The sequence below is a fragment of the Anomaloglossus baeobatrachus genome, unplaced genomic scaffold (assembly GCF_048569485.1).
Source record: "Anomaloglossus baeobatrachus isolate aAnoBae1 unplaced genomic scaffold, aAnoBae1.hap1 Scaffold_608, whole genome shotgun sequence".
Taxonomy (NCBI): Eukaryota; Metazoa; Chordata; class Amphibia; order Anura; family Aromobatidae; genus Anomaloglossus; species Anomaloglossus baeobatrachus.
The window spans coordinates 38,773-62,241 of NW_027444973.1; positions in this window are offsets into that span (position 1 = coordinate 38,773).

The window sequence follows — 23,469 nt, forward strand, 5'->3', positions numbered from 1 at the left end:
TCGCGCATACATGAAATGAACACATTTTTCTCCAAAACTATAACAGATGCAAGCTTGTCCTGTTTGGTGGAGATGATATTTAATAAAATAAGTAGAAATCCACTAAAAGTTTTGTTTGGTTATCTTGCAATCCCGAGATAATCGTCTCCATGCTCCAAATCCATTTTAAAGCCATTTTTAAGGCATTTCGCGCATACATGAAATGAACACATTTTTCTCCAAAACTATAACAGATGCAAGCTTGTCCTGTTTGGTGGAGATGATATTTAATAAAATAAGTAGAAATCCACTAAAAGTTTTGTTTGGTTATCTTGCAATCCCGAGATAATCGTCTCCATGCTCCAAATCCATTTTAAAGCCATTTTTAAGGCATTTCGCGCATACATGAAATGAACACATTTTTCTCCAAAACTATAACAGATGCAAGCTTGTCCTGTTTGGTGGAGATGATATTTAATAAAATAAGTAGAAATCCACTAAAAGTTTTGTTTGGTTATCTTGCAATCCCGAGATAATCGTCTCCATGCTCCAAATCCATTTTAAAGCCATTTTTAAGGCATTTCGCGCATACATGAAATGAACACATTTTTCTCCAAAACTATAACAGATGCAAGCTTGTCCTGTTTGGTGGAGATGATATTTAATAAAATAAGTAGAAATCCACTAAAAGTTTTGTTTGGTTATCTTGCAATCCCGAGATAATCGTCTCCATGCTCCAAATCCATTTTAAAGCCATTTTTAAGGCATTTCGCGCATACATGAAATGAACACATTTTTCTCCAAAACTATAACAGATGCAAGCTTGTCCTGTTTGGTGGAGATGATATTTAATAAAATAAGTAGAAATCCACTAAAAGTTTTGTTTGGTTATCTTGCAATCCCGAGATAATCGTCTCCATGCTCCAAATCCATTTTAAAGCCATTTTTAAGGCATTTCGCGCATACATGAAATGAACACATTTTTCTCCAAAACTATAACAGATGCAAGCTTGTCCTGTTTGGTGGAGATGATATTTAATAAAATAAGTAGAAATCCACTAAAAGTTTTGTTTGGTTATCTTGCAATCCCGAGATAATCGTCTCCATGCTCCAAATCCATTTTAAAGCCATTTTTAAGGCATTTCGCGCATACATGAAATGAACACATTTTTCTCCAAAACTATAACAGATGCAAGCTTGTCCTGTTTGGTGGAGATGATATTTAATAAAATAAGTAGAAATCCACTAAAAGTTTTGTTTGGTTATCTTGCAATCCCGAGATAATCGTCTCCATGCTCCAAATCCATTTTAAAGCCATTTTTAAGGCATTTCGCGCATACATGAAATGAACACATTTTTCTCCAAAACTATAACAGATGCAAGCTTGTCCTGTTTGGTGGAGATGATATTTAATAAAATAAGTAGAAATCCACTAAAAGTTTTGTTTGGTTATCTTGCAATCCCGAGATAATCGTCTCCATGCTCCAAATCCATTTTAAAGCCATTTTTAAGGCATTTCGCGCATACATGAAATGAACACATTTTTCTCCAAAACTATAACAGATGCAAGCTTGTCCTGTTTGGTGGAGATGATATTTAATAAAATAAGTAGAAATCCACTAAAAGTTTTGTTTGGTTATCTTGCAATCCCGAGATAATCGTCTCCATGCTCCAAATCCATTTTAAAGCCATTTTTAAGGCATTTCGCGCATACATGAAATGAACACATTTTTCTCCAAAACTATAACAGATGCAAGCTTGTCCTGTTTGGTGGAGATGATATTTAATAAAATAAGTAGAAATCCACTAAAAGTTTTGTTTGGTTATCTTGCAATCCCGAGATAATCGTCTCCATGCTCCAAATCCATTTTAAAGCCATTTTTAAGGCATTTCGCGCATACATGAAATGAACACATTTTTCTCCAAAACTATAACAGATGCAAGCTTGTCCTGTTTGGTGGAGATGATATTTAATAAAATAAGTAGAAATCCACTAAAAGTTTTGTTTGGTTATCTTGCAATCCCGAGATAATCGTCTCCATGCTCCAAATCCATTTTAAAGCCATTTTTAAGGCATTTCGCGCATACATGAAATGAACACATTTTTCTCCAAAACTATAACAGATGCAAGCTTGTCCTGTTTGGTGGAGATGATATTTAATAAAATAAGTAGAAATCCACTAAAAGTTTTGTTTGGTTATCTTGCAATCCCGAGATAATCGTCTCCATGCTCCAAATCCATTTTAAAGCCATTTTTAAGGCATTTCGCGCATACATGAAATGAACACATTTTTCTCCAAAACTATAACAGATGCAAGCTTGTCCTGTTTGGTGGAGATGATATTTAATAAAATAAGTAGAAATCCACTAAAAGTTTTGTTTGGTTATCTTGCAATCCCGAGATAATCGTCTCCATGCTCCAAATCCATTTTAAAGCCATTTTTAAGGCATTTCGCGCATACATGAAATGAACACATTTTTCTCCAAAACTATAACAGATGCAAGCTTGTCCTGTTTGGTGGAGATGATATTTAATAAAATAAGTAGAAATCCACTAAAAGTTTTGTTTGGTTATCTTGCAATCCCGAGATAATCGTCTCCATGCTCCAAATCCATTTTAAAGCCATTTTTAAGGCATTTCGCGCATACATGAAATGAACACATTTTTCTCCAAAACTATAACAGATGCAAGCTTGTCCTGTTTGGTGGAGATGATATTTAATAAAATAAGTAGAAATCCACTAAAAGTTTTGTTTGGTTATCTTGCAATCCCGAGATAATCGTCTCCATGCTCCAAATCCATTTTAAAGCCATTTTTAAGGCATTTCGCGCATACATGAAATGAACACATTTTTCTCCAAAACTATAACAGATGCATGCTTGTCCTGTTTGGTGGAGATGATATTTAATAAAATAAGTAGAAATCCACTAAAAGTTTTGTTTGGTTATATTGCAATCCCGAGATAATCGTCTCCATGCTCCAAATCCATTTTAAAGCCATTTTTAAGGCATTTCGCGCATACATGAAATGAACACATTTTTCTCCAAAACTATAACAGATGCAAGCTTGTCCTGTTTGGTGGAGATGATATTTAATAAAATAAGTAGAAATCCACTAAAAGTTTTGTTTGGTTATCTTGCAATCCCGAGATAATCGTCTCCATGCTCCAAATCCATTTTAAAGCCATTTTTAAGGCATTTCGCGCATACATGAAATGAACACATTTTTCTCCAAAACTATAACAGATGCAAGCTTGTCCTGTTTGGTGGAGATGATATTTAATAAAATAAGTAGAAATCCACTAAAAGTTTTGTTTGGTTATCTTGCAATCCCGAGATAATCGTCTCCATGCTCCAAATCCATTTTAAAGCCATTTTTAAGGCATTTCGCGCATACATGAAATGAACACATTTTTCTCCAAAACTATAACAGATGCAAGCTTGTCCTGTTTGGTGGAGATGATATTTAATAAAATAAGTAGAAATCCACTAAAAGTTTTGTTTGGTTATCTTGCAATCCCGAGATAATCGTCTCCATGCTCCAAATCCATTTTAAAGCCATTTTTAAGGCATTTCGCGCATACATGAAATGAACACATTTTTCTCCAAAACTATAACAGATGCAAGCTTGTCCTGTTTGGTGGAGATGATATTTAATAAAATAAGTAGAAATCCACTAAAAGTTTTGTTTGGTTATCTTGCAATCCCGAGATAATCGTCTCCATGCTCCAAATCCATTTTAAAGCCATTTTTAAGGCATTTCGCGCATACATGAAATGAACACATTTTTCTCCAAAACTATAACAGATGCAAGCTTGTCCTGTTTGGTGGAGATGATATTTAATAAAATAAGTAGAAATCCACTAAAAGTTTTGTTTGGTTATCTTGCAATCCCGAGATAATCGTCTCCATGCTCCAAATCCATTTTAAAGCCATTTTTAAGGCATTTCGCGCATACATGAAATGAACACATTTTTCTCCAAAACTATAACAGATGCAAGCTTGTCCTGTTTGGTGGAGATGATATTTAATAAAATAAGTAGAAATCCACTAAAAGTTTTGTTTGGTTATCTTGCAATCCCGAGATAATCGTCTCCATGCTCCAAATCCATTTTAAAGCCATTTTTAAGGCATTTCGCGCATACATGAAATGAACACATTTTTCTCCAAAACTATAACAGATGCAAGCTTGTCCTGTTTGGTGGAGATGATATTTAATAAAATAAGTAGAAATCCACTAAAAGTTTTGTTTGGTTATCTTGCAATCCCGAGATAATCGTCTCCATGCTCCAAATCCATTTTAAAGCCATTTTTAAGGCATTTCGCGCATACATGAAATGAACACATTTTTCTCCAAAACTATAACAGATGCAAGCTTGTCCTGTTTGGTGGAGATGATATTTAATAAAATAAGTAGAAATCCACTAAAAGTTTTGTTTGGTTATCTTGCAATCCCGAGATAATCGTCTCCATGCTCCAAATCCATTTTAAAGCCATTTTTAAGGCATTTCGCGCATACATGAAATGAACACATTTTTCTCCAAAACTATAACAGATGCAAGCTTGTCCTGTTTGGTGGAGATGATATTTAATAAAATAAGTAGAAATCCACTAAAAGTTTTGTTTGGTTATCTTGCAATCCCGAGATAATCGTCTCCATGCTCCAAATCCATTTTAAAGCCATTTTTAAGGCATTTCGCGCATACATGAAATGAACACATTTTTCTCCAAAACTATAACAGATGCAAGCTTGTCCTGTTTGGTGGAGATGATATTTAATAAAATAAGTAGAAATCCACTAAAAGTTTTGTTTGGTTATCTTGCAATCCCGAGATAATCGTCTCCATGCTCCAAATCCATTTTAAAGCCATTTTTAAGGCATTTCGCGCATACATGAAATGAACACATTTTTCTCCAAAACTATAACAGATGCAAGCTTGTCCTGTTTGGTGGAGATGATATTTAATAAAATAAGTAGAAATCCACTAAAAGTTTTGTTTGGTTATCTTGCAATCCCGAGATAATCGTCTCCATGCTCCAAATCCATTTTAAAGCCATTTTTAAGGCATTTCGCGCATACATGAAATGAACACATTTTTCTCCAAAACTATAACAGATGCAAGCTTGTCCTGTTTGGTGGAGATGATATTTAATAAAATAAGTAGAAATCCACTAAAAGTTTTGTTTGGTTATCTTGCAATCCCGAGATAATCGTCTCCATGCTCCAAATCCATTTTAAAGCCATTTTTAAGGCATTTCGCGCATACATGAAATGAACACATTTTTCTCCAAAACTATAACAGATGCAAGCTTGTCCTGTTTGGTGGAGATGATATTTAATAAAATAAGTAGAAATCCACTAAAAGTTTTGTTTGGTTATCTTGCAATCCCGAGATAATCGTCTCCATGCTCCAAATCCATTTTAAAGCCATTTTTAAGGCATTTCGCGCATACATGAAATGAACACATTTTTCTCCAAAACTATAACAGATGCAAGCTTGTCCTGTTTGGTGGAGATGATATTTAATAAAATAAGTAGAAATCCACTAAAAGTTTTGTTTGGTTATCTTGCAATCCCGAGATAATCGTCTCCATGCTCCAAATCCATTTTAAAGCCATTTTTAAGGCATTTCGCGCATACATGAAATGAACACATTTTTCTCCAAAACTATAACAGATGCAAGCTTGTCCTGTTTGGTGGAGATGATATTTAATAAAATAAGTAGAAATCCACTAAAAGTTTTGTTTGGTTATCTTGCAATCCCGAGATAATCGTCTCCATGCTCCAAATCCATTTTAAAGCCATTTTTAAGGCATTTCGCGCATACATGAAATGAACACATTTTTCTCCAAAACTATAACAGATGCAAGCTTGTCCTGTTTGGTGGAGATGATATTTAATAAAATAAGTAGAAATCCACTAAAAGTTTTGTTTGGTTATCTTGCAATCCCGAGATAATCGTCTCCATGCTCCAAATCCATTTTAAAGCCATTTTTAAGGCATTTCGCGCATACATGAAATGAACACATTTTTCTCCAAAACTATAACAGATGCAAGCTTGTCCTGTTTGGTGGAGATGATATTTAATAAAATAAGTAGAAATCCACTAAAAGTTTTGTTTGGTTATCTTGCAATCCCGAGATAATCGTCTCCATGCTCCAAATCCATTTTAAAGCCATTTTTAAGGCATTTCGCGCATACATGAAATGAACACATTTTTCTCCAAAACTATAACAGATGCAAGCTTGTCCTGTTTGGTGGAGATGATATTTAATAAAATAAGTAGAAATCCACTAAAAGTTTTGTTTGGTTATCTTGCAATCCCGAGATAATCGTCTCCATGCTCCAAATCCATTTTAAAGCCATTTTTAAGGCATTTCGCGCATACATGAAATGAACACATTTTTCTCCAAAACTATAACAGATGCAAGCTTGTCCTGTTTGGTGGAGATGATATTTAATAAAATAAGTAGAAATCCACTAAAAGTTTTGTTTGGTTATCTTGCAATCCCGAGATAATCGTCTCCATGCTCCAAATCCATTTTAAAGCCATTTTTAAGGCATTTCGCGCATACATGAAATGAACACATTTTTCTCCAAAACTATAACAGATGCAAGCTTGTCCTGTTTGGTGGAGATGATATTTAATAAAATAAGTAGAAATCCACTAAAAGTTTTGTTTGGTTATCTTGCAATCCCGAGATAATCGTCTCCATGCTCCAAATCCATTTTAAAGCCATTTTTAAGGCATTTCGCGCATACATGAAATGAACACATTTTTCTCCAAAACTATAACAGATGCAAGCTTGTCCTGTTTGGTGGAGATGATATTTAATAAAATAAGTAGAAATCCACTAAAAGTTTTGTTTGGTTATCTTGCAATCCCGAGATAATCGTCTCCATGCTCCAAATCCATTTTAAAGCCATTTTTAAGGCATTTCGCGCATACATGAAATGAACACATTTTTCTCCAAAACTATAACAGATGCAAGCTTGTCCTGTTTGGTGGAGATGATATTTAATAAAATAAGTAGAAATCCACTAAAAGTTTTGTTTGGTTATCTTGCAATCCCGAGATAATCGTCTCCATGCTCCAAATCCATTTTAAAGCCATTTTTAAGGCATTTCGCGCATACATGAAATGAACACATTTTTCTCCAAAACTATAACAGATGCAAGCTTGTCCTGTTTGGTGGAGATGATATTTAATAAAATAAGTAGAAATCCACTAAAAGTTTTGTTTGGTTATCTTGCAATCCCGAGATAATCGTCTCCATGCTCCAAATCCATTTTAAAGCCATTTTTAAGGCATTTCGCGCATACATGAAATGAACACATTTTTCTCCAAAACTATAACAGATGCAAGCTTGTCCTGTTTGGTGGAGATGATATTTAATAAAATAAGTAGAAATCCACTAAAAGTTTTGTTTGGTTATCTTGCAATCCCGAGATAATCGTCTCCATGCTCCAAATCCATTTTAAAGCCATTTTTAAGGCATTTCGCGCATACATGAAATGAACACATTTTTCTCCAAAACTATAACAGATGCAAGCTTGTCCTGTTTGGTGGAGATGATATTTAATAAAATAAGTAGAAATCCACTAAAAGTTTTGTTTGGTTATCTTGCAATCCCGAGATAATCGTCTCCATGCTCCAAATCCATTTTAAAGCCATTTTTAAGGCATTTCGCGCATACATGAAATGAACACATTTTTCTCCAAAACTATAACAGATGCAAGCTTGTCCTGTTTGGTGGAGATGATATTTAATAAAATAAGTAGAAATCCACTAAAAGTTTTGTTTGGTTATCTTGCAATCCCGAGATAATCGTCTCCATGCTCCAAATCCATTTTAAAGCCATTTTTAAGGCATTTCGCGCATACATGAAATGAACACATTTTTCTCCAAAACTATAACAGATGCAAGCTTGTCCTGTTTGGTGGAGATGATATTTAATAAAATAAGTAGAAATCCACTAAAAGTTTTGTTTGGTTATCTTGCAATCCCGAGATAATCGTCTCCATGCTCCAAATCCATTTTAAAGCCATTTTTAAGGCATTTCGCGCATACATGAAATGAACACATTTTTCTCCAAAACTATAACAGATGCAAGCTTGTCCTGTTTGGTGGAGATGATATTTAATAAAATAAGTAGAAATCCACTAAAAGTTTTGTTTGGTTATCTTGCAATCCCGAGATAATCGTCTCCATGCTCCAAATCCATTTTAAAGCCATTTTTAAGGCATTTCGCGCATACATGAAATGAACACATTTTTCTCCAAAACTATAACAGATGCAAGCTTGTCCTGTTTGGTGGAGATGATATTTAATAAAATAAGTAGAAATCCACTAAAAGTTTTGTTTGGTTATCTTGCAATCCCGAGATAATCGTCTCCATGCTCCAAATCCATTTTAAAGCCATTTTTAAGGCATTTCGCGCATACATGAAATGAACACATTTTTCTCCAAAACTATAACAGATGCAAGCTTGTCCTGTTTGGTGGAGATGATATTTAATAAAATAAGTAGAAATCCACTAAAAGTTTTGTTTGGTTATCTTGCAATCCCGAGATAATCGTCTCCATGCTCCAAATCCATTTTAAAGCCATTTTTAAGGCATTTCGCGCATACATGAAATGAACACATTTTTCTCCAAAACTATAACAGATGCAAGCTTGTCCTGTTTGGTGGAGATGATATTTAATAAAATAAGTAGAAATCCACTAAAAGTTTTGTTTGGTTATCTTGCAATCCCGAGATAATCGTCTCCATGCTCCAAATCCATTTTAAAGCCATTTTTAAGGCATTTCGCGCATACATGAAATGAACACATTTTTCTCCAAAACTATAACAGATGCAAGCTTGTCCTGTTTGGTGGAGATGATATTTAATAAAATAAGTAGAAATCCACTAAAAGTTTTGTTTGGTTATCTTGCAATCCCGAGATAATCGTCTCCATGCTCCAAATCCATTTTAAAGCCATTTTTAAGGCATTTCGCGCATACATGAAATGAACACATTTTTCTCCAAAACTATAACAGATGCAAGCTTGTCCTGTTTGGTGGAGATGATATTTAATAAAATAAGTAGAAATCCACTAAAAGTTTTGTTTGGTTATCTTGCAATCCCGAGATAATCGTCTCCATGCTCCAAATCCATTTTAAAGCCATTTTTAAGGCATTTCGCGCATACATGAAATGAACACATTTTTCTCCAAAACTATAACAGATGCAAGCTTGTCCTGTTTGGTGGAGATGATATTTAATAAAATAAGTAGAAATCCACTAAAAGTTTTGTTTGGTTATCTTGCAATCCCGAGATAATCGTCTCCATGCTCCAAATCCATTTTAAAGCCATTTTTAAGGCATTTCGCGCATACATGAAATGAACACATTTTTCTCCAAAACTATAACAGATGCAAGCTTGTCCTGTTTGGTGGAGATGATATTTAATAAAATAAGTAGAAATCCACTAAAAGTTTTGTTTGGTTATCTTGCAATCCCGAGATAATCGTCTCCATGCTCCAAATCCATTTTAAAGCCATTTTTAAGGCATTTCGCGCATACATGAAATGAACACATTTTTCTCCAAAACTATAACAGATGCAAGCTTGTCCTGTTTGGTGGAGATGATATTTAATAAAATAAGTAGAAATCCACTAAAAGTTTTGTTTGGTTATCTTGCAATCCCGAGATAATCGTCTCCATGCTCCAAATCCATTTTAAAGCCATTTTTAAGGCATTTCGCGCATACATGAAATGAACACATTTTTCTCCAAAACTATAACAGATGCAAGCTTGTCCTGTTTGGTGGAGATGATATTTAATAAAATAAGTAGAAATCCACTAAAAGTTTTGTTTGGTTATCTTGCAATCCCGAGATAATCGTCTCCATGCTCCAAATCCATTTTAAAGCCATTTTTAAGGCATTTCGCGCATACATGAAATGAACACATTTTTCTCCAAAACTATAACAGATGCAAGCTTGTCCTGTTTGGTGGAGATGATATTTAATAAAATAAGTAGAAATCCACTAAAAGTTTTGTTTGGTTATCTTGCAATCCCGAGATAATCGTCTCCATGCTCCAAATCCATTTTAAAGCCATTTTTAAGGCATTTCGCGCATACATGAAATGAACACATTTTTCTCCAAAACTATAACAGATGCAAGCTTGTCCTGTTTGGTGGAGATGATATTTAATAAAATAAGTAGAAATCCACTAAAAGTTTTGTTTGGTTATCTTGCAATCCCGAGATAATCGTCTCCATGCTCCAAATCCATTTTAAAGCCATTTTTAAGGCATTTCGCGCATACATGAAATGAACACATTTTTCTCCAAAACTATAACAGATGCAAGCTTGTCCTGTTTGGTGGAGATGATATTTAATAAAATAAGTAGAAATCCACTAAAAGTTTTGTTTGGTTATCTTGCAATCCCGAGATAATCGTCTCCATGCTCCAAATCCATTTTAAAGCCATTTTTAAGGCATTTCGCGCATACATGAAATGAACACATTTTTCTCCAAAACTATAACAGATGCAAGCTTGTCCTGTTTGGTGGAGATGATATTTAATAAAATAAGTAGAAATCCACTAAAAGTTTTGTTTGGTTATCTTGCAATCCCGAGATAATCGTCTCCATGCTCCAAATCCATTTTAAAGCCATTTTTAAGGCATTTCGCGCATACATGAAATGAACACATTTTTCTCCAAAACTATAACAGATGCAAGCTTGTCCTGTTTGGTGGAGATGATATTTAATAAAATAAGTAGAAATCCACTAAAAGTTTTGTTTGGTTATCTTGCAATCCCGAGATAATCGTCTCCATGCTCCAAATCCATTTTAAAGCCATTTTTAAGGCATTTCGCGCATACATGAAATGAACACATTTTTCTCCAAAACTATAACAGATGCAAGCTTGTCCTGTTTGGTGGAGATGATATTTAATAAAATAAGTAGAAATCCACTAAAAGTTTTGTTTGGTTATCTTGCAATCCCGAGATAATCGTCTCCATGCTCCAAATCCATTTTAAAGCCATTTTTAAGGCATTTCGCGCATACATGAAATGAACACATTTTTCTCCAAAACTATAACAGATGCAAGCTTGTCCTGTTTGGTGGAGATGATATTTAATAAAATAAGTAGAAATCCACTAAAAGTTTTGTTTGGTTATCTTGCAATCCCGAGATAATCGTCTCCATGCTCCAAATCCATTTTAAAGCCATTTTTAAGGCATTTCGCGCATACATGAAATGAACACATTTTTCTCCAAAACTATAACAGATGCAAGCTTGTCCTGTTTGGTGGAGATGATATTTAATAAAATAAGTAGAAATCCACTAAAAGTTTTGTTTGGTTATCTTGCAATCCCGAGATAATCGTCTCCATGCTCCAAATCCATTTTAAAGCCATTTTTAAGGCATTTCGCGCATACATGAAATGAACACATTTTTCTCCAAAACTATAACAGATGCAAGCTTGTCCTGTTTGGTGGAGATGATATTTAATAAAATAAGTAGAAATCCACTAAAAGTTTTGTTTGGTTATCTTGCAATCCCGAGATAATCGTCTCCATGCTCCAAATCCATTTTAAAGCCATTTTTAAGGCATTTCGCGCATACATGAAATGAACACATTTTTCTCCAAAACTATAACAGATGCAAGCTTGTCCTGTTTGGTGGAGATGATATTTAATAAAATAAGTAGAAATCCACTAAAAGTTTTGTTTGGTTATCTTGCAATCCCGAGATAATCGTCTCCATGCTCCAAATCCATTTTAAAGCCATTTTTAAGGCATTTCGCGCATACATGAAATGAACACATTTTTCTCCAAAACTATAACAGATGCAAGCTTGTCCTGTTTGGTGGAGATGATATTTAATAAAATAAGTAGAAATCCACTAAAAGTTTTGTTTGGTTATCTTGCAATCCCGAGATAATCGTCTCCATGCTCCAAATCCATTTTAAAGCCATTTTTAAGGCATTTCGCGCATACATGAAATGAACACATTTTTCTCCAAAACTATAACAGATGCAAGCTTGTCCTGTTTGGTGGAGATGATATTTAATAAAATAAGTAGAAATCCACTAAAAGTTTTGTTTGGTTATCTTGCAATCCCGAGATAATCGTCTCCATGCTCCAAATCCATTTTAAAGCCATTTTTAAGGCATTTCGCGCATACATGAAATGAACACATTTTTCTCCAAAACTATAACAGATGCAAGCTTGTCCTGTTTGGTGGAGATGATATTTAATAAAATAAGTAGAAATCCACTAAAAGTTTTGTTTGGTTATCTTGCAATCCCGAGATAATCGTCTCCATGCTCCAAATCCATTTTAAAGCCATTTTTAAGGCATTTCGCGCATACATGAAATGAACACATTTTTCTCCAAAACTATAACAGATGCAAGCTTGTCCTGTTTGGTGGAGATGATATTTAATAAAATAAGTAGAAATCCACTAAAAGTTTTGTTTGGTTATCTTGCAATCCCGAGATAATCGTCTCCATGCTCCAAATCCATTTTAAAGCCATTTTTAAGGCATTTCGCGCATACATGAAATGAACACATTTTTCTCCAAAACTATAACAGATGCAAGCTTGTCCTGTTTGGTGGAGATGATATTTAATAAAATAAGTAGAAATCCACTAAAAGTTTTGTTTGGTTATCTTGCAATCCCGAGATAATCGTCTCCATGCTCCAAATCCATTTTAAAGCCATTTTTAAGGCATTTCGCGCATACATGAAATGAACACATTTTTCTCCAAAACTATAACAGATGCAAGCTTGTCCTGTTTGGTGGAGATGATATTTAATAAAATAAGTAGAAATCCACTAAAAGTTTTGTTTGGTTATCTTGCAATCCCGAGATAATCGTCTCCATGCTCCAAATCCATTTTAAAGCCATTTTTAAGGCATTTCGCGCATACATGAAATGAACACATTTTTCTCCAAAACTATAACAGATGCAAGCTTGTCCTGTTTGGTGGAGATGATATTTAATAAAATAAGTAGAAATCCACTAAAAGTTTTGTTTGGTTATCTTGCAATCCCGAGATAATCGTCTCCATGCTCCAAATCCATTTTAAAGCCATTTTTAAGGCATTTCGCGCATACATGAAATGAACACATTTTTCTCCAAAACTATAACAGATGCAAGCTTGTCCTGTTTGGTGGAGATGATATTTAATAAAATAAGTAGAAATCCACTAAAAGTTTTGTTTGGTTATCTTGCAACTCCCGAGATAATCGTCTCCATGCTCCAAATCCATTTTAAAGCCATTTTTAAGGCATTTCGCGCATACATGAAATGAACACATTTTTCTCCAAAACTATAACAGATGCAAGCTTGTCCTGTTTGGTGGAGATGATATTTAATAAAATAAGTAGAAATCCACTAAAAGTTTTGTTTGGTTATCTTGCAATCCCGAGATAATCGTCTCCATGCTCCAAATCCATTTTAAAGCCATTTTTAAGGCATTTCGCGCATACATGAAATGAACACATTTTTCTCCAAAACTATAACAGATGCAAGCTTGTCCTGTTTGGTGGAGATGATATTTAATAAAATAAGTAGAAATCCACTAAAAGTTTTGTTTGGTTATCTTGCAATCCCGAGATAATCGTCTCCATGCTCCAAATCCATTTTAAAGCCATTTTTAAGGCATTTCGCGCATACATGAAATGAACACATTTTTCTCCAAAACTATAACAGATGCAAGCTTGTCCTGTTTGGTGGAGATGATATTTAATAAAATAAGTAGAAATCCACTAAAAGTTTTGTTTGGTTATCTTGCAATCCCGAGATAATCGTCTCCATGCTCCAAATCCATTTTAAAGCCATTTTTAAGGCATTTCGCGCATACATGAAATGAACACATTTTTCTCCAAAACTATAACAGATGCAAGCTTGTCCTGTTTGGTGGAGATGATATTTAATAAAATAAGTAGAAATCCACTAAAAGTTTTGTTTGGTTATCTTGCAATCCCGAGATAATCGTCTCCATGCTCCAAATCCATTTTAAAGCCATTTTTAAGGCATTTCGCGCATACATGAAATGAACACATTTTTCTCCAAAACTATAACAGATGCAAGCTTGTCCTGTTTGGTGGAGATGATATTTAATAAAATAAGTAGAAATCCACTAAAAGTTTTGTTTGGTTATCTTGCAATCCCGAGATAATCGTCTCCATGCTCCAAATCCATTTTAAAGCCATTTTTAAGGCATTTCGCGCATACATGAAATGAACACATTTTTCTCCAAAACTATAACAGATGCAAGCTTGTCCTGTTTGGTGGAGATGATATTTAATAAAATAAGTAGAAATCCACTAAAAGTTTTGTTTGGTTATCTTGCAATCCCGAGATAATCGTCTCCATGCTCCAAATCCATTTTAAAGCCATTTTTAAGGCATTTCGCGCATACATGAAATGAACACATTTTTCTCCAAAACTATAACAGATGCAAGCTTGTCCTGTTTGGTGGAGATGATATTTAATAAAATAAGTAGAAATCCACTAAAAGTTTTGTTTGGTTATCTTGCAATCCCGAGATAATCGTCTCCATGCTCCAAATCCATTTTAAAGCCATTTTTAAGGCATTTCGCGCATACATGAAATGAACACATTTTTCTCCAAAACTATAACAGATGCAAGCTTGTCCTGTTTGGTGGAGATGATATTTAATAAAATAAGTAGAAATCCACTAAAAGTTTTGTTTGGTTATCTTGCAATCCCGAGATAATCGTCTCCATGCTCCAAATCCATTTTAAAGCCATTTTTAAGGCATTTCGCGCATACATGAAATGAACACATTTTTCTCCAAAACTATAACAGATGCAAGCTTGTCCTGTTTGGTGGAGATGATATTTAATAAAATAAGTAGAAATCCACTAAAAGTTTTGTTTGGTTATCTTGCAATCCCGAGATAATCGTCTCCATGCTCCAAATCCATTTTAAAGCCATTTTTAAGGCATTTCGCGCATACATGAAATGAACACATTTTTCTCCAAAACTATAACAGATGCAAGCTTGTCCTGTTTGGTGGAGATGATATTTAATAAAATAAGTAGAAATCCACTAAAAGTTTTGTTTGGTTATCTTGCAATCCCGAGATAATCGTCTCCATGCTCCAAATCCATTTTAAAGCCATTTTTAAGGCATTTCGCGCATACATGAAATGAACACATTTTTCTCCAAAACTATAACAGATGCAAGCTTGTCCTGTTTGGTGGAGATGATATTTAATAAAATAAGTAGAAATCCACTAAAAGTTTTGTTTGGTTATCTTGCAATCCCGAGATAATCGTCTCCATGCTCCAAATCCATTTTAAAGCCATTTTTAAGGCATTTCGCGCATACATGAAATGAACACATTTTTCTCCAAAACTATAACAGATGCAAGCTTGTCCTGTTTGGTGGAGATGATATTTAATAAAATAAGTAGAAATCCACTAAAAGTTTTGTTTGGTTATCTTGCAATCCCGAGATAATCGTCTCCATGCTCCAAATCCATTTTAAAGCCATTTTTAAGGCATTTCGCGCATACATGAAATGAACACATTTTTCTCCAAAACTATAACAGATGCAAGCTTGTCCTGTTTGGTGGAGATGATATTTAATAAAATAAGTAGAAATCCACTAAAAGTTTTGTTTGGTTATCTTGCAATCCCGAGATAATCGTCTCCATGCTCCAAATCCATTTTAAAGCCATTTTTAAGGCATTTCGCGCATACATGAAATGAACACATTTTTCTCCAAAACTATAACAGATGCAAGCTTGTCCTGTTTGGTGGAGATGATATTTAATAAAATAAGTAGAAATCCACTAAAAGTTTTGTTTGGTTATCTTGCAATCCCGAGATAATCGTCTCCATGCTCCAAATCCATTTTAAAGCCATTTTTAAGGCATTTCGCGCATACATGAAATGAACACATTTTTCTCCAAAACTATAACAGATGCAAGCTTGTCCTGTTTGGTGGAGATGATATTTAATAAAATAAGTAGAAATCCACTAAAAGTTTTGTTTGGTTATCTTGCAATCCCGAGATAATCGTCTCCATGCTCCAAATCCATTTTAAAGCCATTTTTAAGGCATTTCGCGCATACATGAAATGAACACATTTTTCTCCAAAACTATAACAGATGCAAGCTTGTCCTGTTTGGTGGAGATGATATTTAATAAAATAAGTAGAAATCCACTAAAAGTTTTGTTTGGTTATCTTGCAATCCCGAGATAATCGTCTCCATGCTCCAAATCCATTTTAAAGCCATTTTTAAGGCATTTCGCGCATACATGAAATGAACACATTTTTCTCCAAAACTATAACAGATGCAAGCTTGTCCTGTTTGGTGGAGATGATATTTAATAAAATAAGTAGAAATCCACTAAAAGTTTTGTTTGGTTATCTTGCAATCCCGAGATAATCGTCTCCATGCTCCAAATCCATTTTAAAGCCATTTTTAAGGCATTTCGCGCATACATGAAATGAACACATTTTTCTCCAAAACTATAACAGATGCAAGCTTGTCCTGTTTGGTGGAGATGATATTTAATAAAATAAGTAGAAATCCACTAAAAGTTTTGTTTGGTTATCTTGCAATCCCGAGATAATCGTCTCCATGCTCCAAATCCATTTTAAAGCCATTTTTAAGGCATTTCGCGCATACATGAAATGAACACATTTTTCTCCAAAACTATAACAGATGCAAGCTTGTCCTGTTTGGTGGAGATGATATTTAATAAAATAAGTAGAAATCCACTAAAAGTTTTGTTTGGTTATCTTGCAATCCCGAGATAATCGTCTCCATGCTCCAAATCCATTTTAAAGCCATTTTTAAGGCATTTCGCGCATACATGAAATGAACACATTTTTCTCCAAAACTATAACAGATGCAAGCTTGTCCTGTTTGGTGGAGATGATATTTAATAAAATAAGTAGAAATCCACTAAAAGTTTTGTTTGGTTATCTTGCAATCCCGAGATAATCGTCTCCATGCTCCAAATCCATTTTAAAGCCATTTTTAAGGCATTTCGCGCATACATGAAATGAACACATTTTTCTCCAAAACTATAACAGATGCAAGCTTGTCCTGTTTGGTGGAGATGATATTTAATAAAATAAGTAGAAATCCACTAAAAGTTTTGTTTGGTTATCTTGCAATCCCGAGATAATCGTCTCCATGCTCCAAATCCATTTTAAAGCCATTTTTAAGGCATTTCGCGCATACATGAAATGAACACATTTTTCTCCAAAACTATAACAGATGCAAGCTTGTCCTGTTTGGTGGAGATGATATTTAATAAAATAAGTAGAAATCCACTAAAAGTTTTGTTTGGTTATCTTGCAATCCCGAGATAATCGTCTCCATGCTCCAAATCCATTTTAAAGCCATTTTTAAGGCATTTCGCGCATACATGAAATGAACACATTTTTCTCCAAAACTATAACAGATGCAAGCTTGTCCTGTTTGGTGGAGATGATATTTAATAAAATAAGTAGAAATCCACTAAAAGTTTTGTTTGGTTATCTTGCAATCCCGAGATAATCGTCTCCATGCTCCAAATCCATTTTAAAGCCATTTTTAAGGCATTTCGCGCATACATGAAATGAACACATTTTTCTCCAAAACTATAACAGATGCAAGCTTGTCCTGTTTGGTGGAGATGATATTTAATAAAATAAGTAGAAATCCACTAAAAGTTTTGTTTGGTTATCTTGCAATCCCGAGATAATCGTCTCCATGCTCCAAATCCATTTTAAAGCCATTTTTAAGGCATTTCGCGCATACATGAAATGAACACATTTTTCTCCAAAACTATAACAGATGCAAGCTTGTCCTGTTTGGTGGAGATGATATTTAATAAAATAAGTAGAAATCCACTAAAAGTTTTGTTTGGTTATCTTGCAATCCCGAGATAATCGTCTCCATGCTCCAAATCCATTTTAAAGCCATTTTTAAGGCATTTCGCGCATACATGAAATGAACACATTTTTCTCCAAAACTATAACAGATGCAAGCTTGTCCTGTTTGGTGGAGATGATATTTAATAAAATAAGTAGAAATCCACTAAAAGTTTTGTTTGGTTATCTTGCAATCCCGAGATAATCGTCTCCATGCTCCAAATCCATTTTAAAGCCATTTTTAAGGCATTTCGCGCATACATGAAATGAACACATTTTTCTCCAAAACTATAACAGATGCAAGCTTGTCCTGTTTGGTGGAGATGATATTTAATAAAATAAGTAGAAATCCACTAAAAGTTTTGTTTGGTTATCTTGCAATCCCGAGATAATCGTCTCCATGCTCCAAATCCATTTTAAAGCCATTTTTAAGGCATTTCGCGCATACATGAAATGAACACATTTTTCTCCAAAACTATAACAGATGCAAGCTTGTCCTGTTTGGTGGAGATGATATTTAATAAAATAAGTAGAAATCCACTAAAAGTTTTGTTTGGTTATCTTGCAATCCCGAGATAATCGTCTCCATGCTCCAAATCCATTTTAAAGCCATTTTTAAGGCATTTCGCGCATACATGAAATGAACACATTTTTCTCCAAAACTATAACAGATGCAAGCTTGTCCTGTTTGGTGGAGATGATATTTAATAAAATAAGTAGAAATCCACTAAAAGTTTTGTTTGGTTATCTTGCAATCCCGAGATAATCGTCTCCATGCTCCAAATCCATTTTAAAGCCATTTTTAAGGCATTTCGCGCATACATGAAATGAACACATTTTTCTCCAAAACTATAACAGATGCAAGCTTGTCCTGTTTGGTGGAGATGATATTTAATAAAATAAGTAGAAATCCACTAAAAGTTTTGTTTGGTTATCTTGCAATCCCGAGATAATCGTCTCCATGCTCCAAATCCATTTTAAAGCCATTTTTAAGGCATTTCGCGCATACATGAAATGAACACATTTTTCTCCAAAACTATAACAGATGCAAGCTTGTCCTGTTTGGTGGAGATGATATTTAATAAAATAAGTAGAAATCCACTAAAAGTTTTGTTTGGTTATCTTGCAATCCCGAGATAATCGTCTCCATGCTCCAAATCCATTTTAAAGCCATTTTTAAGGCATTTCGCGCATACATGAAATGAACACATTTTTCTCCAAAACTATAACAGATGCAAGCTTGTCCTGTTTGGTGGAGATGATATTTAATAAAATAAGTAGAAATCCACTAAAAGTTTTGTTTGGTTATCTTGCAATCCCGAGATAATCGTCTCCATGCTCCAAATCCATTTTAAAGCCATTTTTAAGGCATTTCGCGCATACATGAAATGAACACATTTTTCTCCAAAACTATAACAGATGCAAGCTTGTCCTGTTTGGTGGAGATGATATTTAATAAAATAAGTAGAAATCCACTAAAAGTTTTGTTTGGTTATCTTGCAATCCCGAGATAATCGTCTCCATGCTCCAAATCCATTTTAAAGCCATTTTTAAGGCATTTCGCGCATACATGAAATGAACACATTTTTCTCCAAAACTATAACAGATGCAAGCTTGTCCTGTTTGGTGGAGATGATATTTAATAAAATAAGTAGAAATCCACTAAAAGTTTTGTTTGGTTATCTTGCAATCCCGAGATAATCGTCTCCATGCTCCAAATCCATTTTAAAGCCATTTTTAAGGCATTTCGCGCATACATGAAATGAACACATTTTTCTCCAAAACTATAACAGATGCAAGCTTGTCCTGTTTGGTGGAGATGATATTTAATAAAATAAGTAGAAATCCACTAAAAGTTTTGTTTGGTTATCTTGCAATCCCGAGATAATCGTCTCCATGCTCCAAATCCATTTTAAAGCCATTTTTAAGGCATTTCGCGCATACATGAAATGAACACATTTTTCTCCAAAACTATAACAGATGCAAGCTTGTCCTGTTTGGTGGAGATGATATTTAATAAAATAAGTAGAAATCCACTAAAAGTTTTGTTTGGTTATCTTGCAATCCCGAGATAATCGTCTCCATGCTCCAAATCCATTTTAAAGCCATTTTTAAGGCATTTCGCGCATACATGAAATGAACACATTTTTCTCCAAAACTATAACAGATGCAAGCTTGTCCTGTTTGGTGGAGATGATATTTAATAAAATAAGTAGAAATCCACTAAAAGTTTTGTTTGGTTATCTTGCAATCCCGAGATAATCGTCTCCATGCTCCAAATCCATTTTAAAGCCATTTTTAAGGCATTTCGCGCATACATGAAATGAACACATTTTTCTCCAAAACTATAACAGATGCAAGCTTGTCCTGTTTGGTGGAGATGATATTTAATAAAATAAGTAGAAATCCACTAAAAGTTTTGTTTGGTTATCTTGCAATCCCGAGATAATCGTCTCCATGCTCCAAATCCATTTTAAAGCCATTTTTAAGGCATTTCGCGCATACATGAAATGAACACATTTTTCTCCAAAACTATAACAGATGCAAGCTTGTCCTGTTTGGTGGAGATGATATTTAATAAAATAAGTAGAAATCCACTAAAAGTTTTGTTTGGTTATCTTGCAATCCCGAGATAATCGTCTCCATGCTCCAAATCCATTTTAAAGCCATTTTTAAGGCATTTCGCGCATACATGAAATGAACACATTTTTCTCCAAAACTATAACAGATGCAAGCTTGTCCTGTTTGGTGGAGATGATATTTAATAAAATAAGTAGAAATCCACTAAAAGTTTTGTTTGGTTATCTTGCAATCCCGAGATAATCGTCTCCATGCTCCAAATCCATTTTAAAGCCATTTTTAAGGCATTTCGCGCATACATGAAATGAACACATTTTTCTCCAAAACTATAACAGATGCAAGCTTGTCCTGTTTGGTGGAGATGATATTTAATAAAATAAGTAGAAATCCACTAAAAGTTTTGTTTGGTTATCTTGCAATCCCGAGATAATCGTCTCCATGCTCCAAATCCATTTTAAAGCCATTTTTAAGGCATTTCGCGCATACATGAAATGAACACATTTTTCTCCAAAACTATAACAGATGCAAGCTTGTCCTGTTTGGTGGAGATGATATTTAATAAAATAAGTAGAAATCCACTAAAAGTTTTGTTTGGTTATCTTGCAATCCCGAGATAATCGTCTCCATGCTCCAAATCCATTTTAAAGCCATTTTTAAGGCATTTCGCGCATACATGAAATGAACACATTTTTCTCCAAAACTATAACAGATGCAAGCTTGTCCTGTTTGGTGGAGATGATATTTAATAAAATAAGTAGAAATCCACTAAAAGTTTTGTTTGGTTATCTTGCAATCCCGAGATAATCGTCTCCATGCTCCAAATCCATTTTAAAGCCATTTTTAAGGCATTTCGCGCATACATGAAATGAACACATTTTTCTCCAAAACTATAACAGATGCAAGCTTGTCCTGTTTGGTGGAGATGATATTTAATAAAATAAGTAGAAATCCACTAAAAGTTTTGTTTGGTTATCTTGCAATCCCGAGATAATCGTCTCCATGCTCCAAATCCATTTTAAAGCCATTTTTAAGGCATTTCGCGCATACATGAAATGAACACATTTTTCTCCAAAACTATAACAGATGCAAGCTTGTCCTGTTTGGTGGAGATGATATTTAATAAAATAAGTAGAAATCCACTAAAAGTTTTGTTTGGTTATCTTGCAATCCCGAGATAATCGTCTCCATGCTCCAAATCCATTTTAAAGCCATTTTTAAGGCATTTCGCGCATACATGAAATGAACACATTTTTCTCCAAAACTATAACAGATGCAAGCTTGTCCTGTTTGGTGGAGATGATATTTAATAAAATAAGTAGAAATCCACTAAAAGTTTTGTTTGGTTATCTTGCAATCCCGAGATAATCGTCTCCATGCTCCAAATCCATTTTAAAGCCATTTTTAAGGCATTTCGCGCATACATGAAATGAACACATTTTTCTCCAAAACTATAACAGATGCAAGCTTGTCCTGTTTGGTGGAGATGATATTTAATAAAATAAGTAGAAATCCACTAAAAGTTTTGTTTGGTTATCTTGCAATCCCGAGATAATCGTCTCCATGCTCCAAATCCATTTTAAAGCCATTTTTAAGGCATTTCGCGCATACATGAAATGAACACATTTTTCTCCAAAACTATAACAGATGCAAGCTTGTCCTGTTTGGTGGAGATGATATTTAATAAAATAAGTAGAAATCCACTAAAAGTTTTGTTTGGTTATCTTGCAATCCCGAGATAATCGTCTCCATGCTCCAAATCCATTTTAAAGCCATTTTTAAGGCATTTCGCGCATACATGAAATGAACACATTTTTCTCCAAAACTATAACAGATGCAAGCTTGTCCTGTTTGGTGGAGATGATATTTAATAAAATAAGTAGAAATCCACTAAAAGTTTTGTTTGGTTATCTTGCAATCCCGAGATAATCGTCTCCATGCTCCAAATCCATTTTAAAGCCATTTTTAAGGCATTTCGCGCATACATGAAATGAACACATTTTTCTCCAAAACTATAACAGATGCAAGCTTGTCCTGTTTGGTGGAGATGATATTTAATAAAATAAGTAGAAATCCACTAAAAGTTTTGTTTGGTTATCTTGCAATCCCGAGATAATCGTCTCCATGCTCCAAATCCATTTTAAAGCCATTTTTAAGGCATTTCGCGCATACATGAAATGAACACATTTTTCTCCAAAACTATAACAGATGCAAGCTTGTCCTGTTTGGTGGAGATGATATTTAATAAAATAAGTAGAAATCCACTAAAAGTTTTGTTTGGTTATCTTGCAATCCCGAGATAATCGTCTCCATGCTCCAAATCCATTTTAAAGCCATTTTTAAGGCATTTCGCGCATACATGAAATGAACACATTTTTCTCCAAAACTATAACAGATGCAAGCTTGTCCTGTTTGGTGGAGATGATATTTAATAAAATAAGTAGAAATCCACTAAAAGTTTTGTTTGGTTATCTTGCAATCCCGAGATAATCGTCTCCATGCTCCAAATCCATTTTAAAGCCATTTTTAAGGCATTTCGCGCATACATGAAATGAACACATTTTTCTCCAAAACTATAACAGATGCAAGCTTGTCCTGTTTGGTGGAGATGATATTTAATAAAATAAGTAGAAATCCACTAAAAGTTTTGTTTGGTTATCTTGCAATCCCGAGATAATCGTCTCCATGCTCCAAATCCATTTTAAAGCCATTTTTAAGGCATTTCGCGCATACATGAAATGAACACATTTTTCTCCAAAACTATAACAGATGCAAGCTTGTCCTGTTTGGTGGAGATGATATTTAATAAAATAAGTAGAAATCCACTAAAAGTTTTGTTTGGTTATCTTGCAATCCCGAGATAATCGTCTCCATGCTCCAAATCCATTTTAAAGCCATTTTTAAGGCATTTCGCGCATACATGAAATGAACACATTTTTCTCCAAAACTATAACAGATGCAAGCTTGTCCTGTTTGGTGGAGATGATATTTAATAAAATAAGT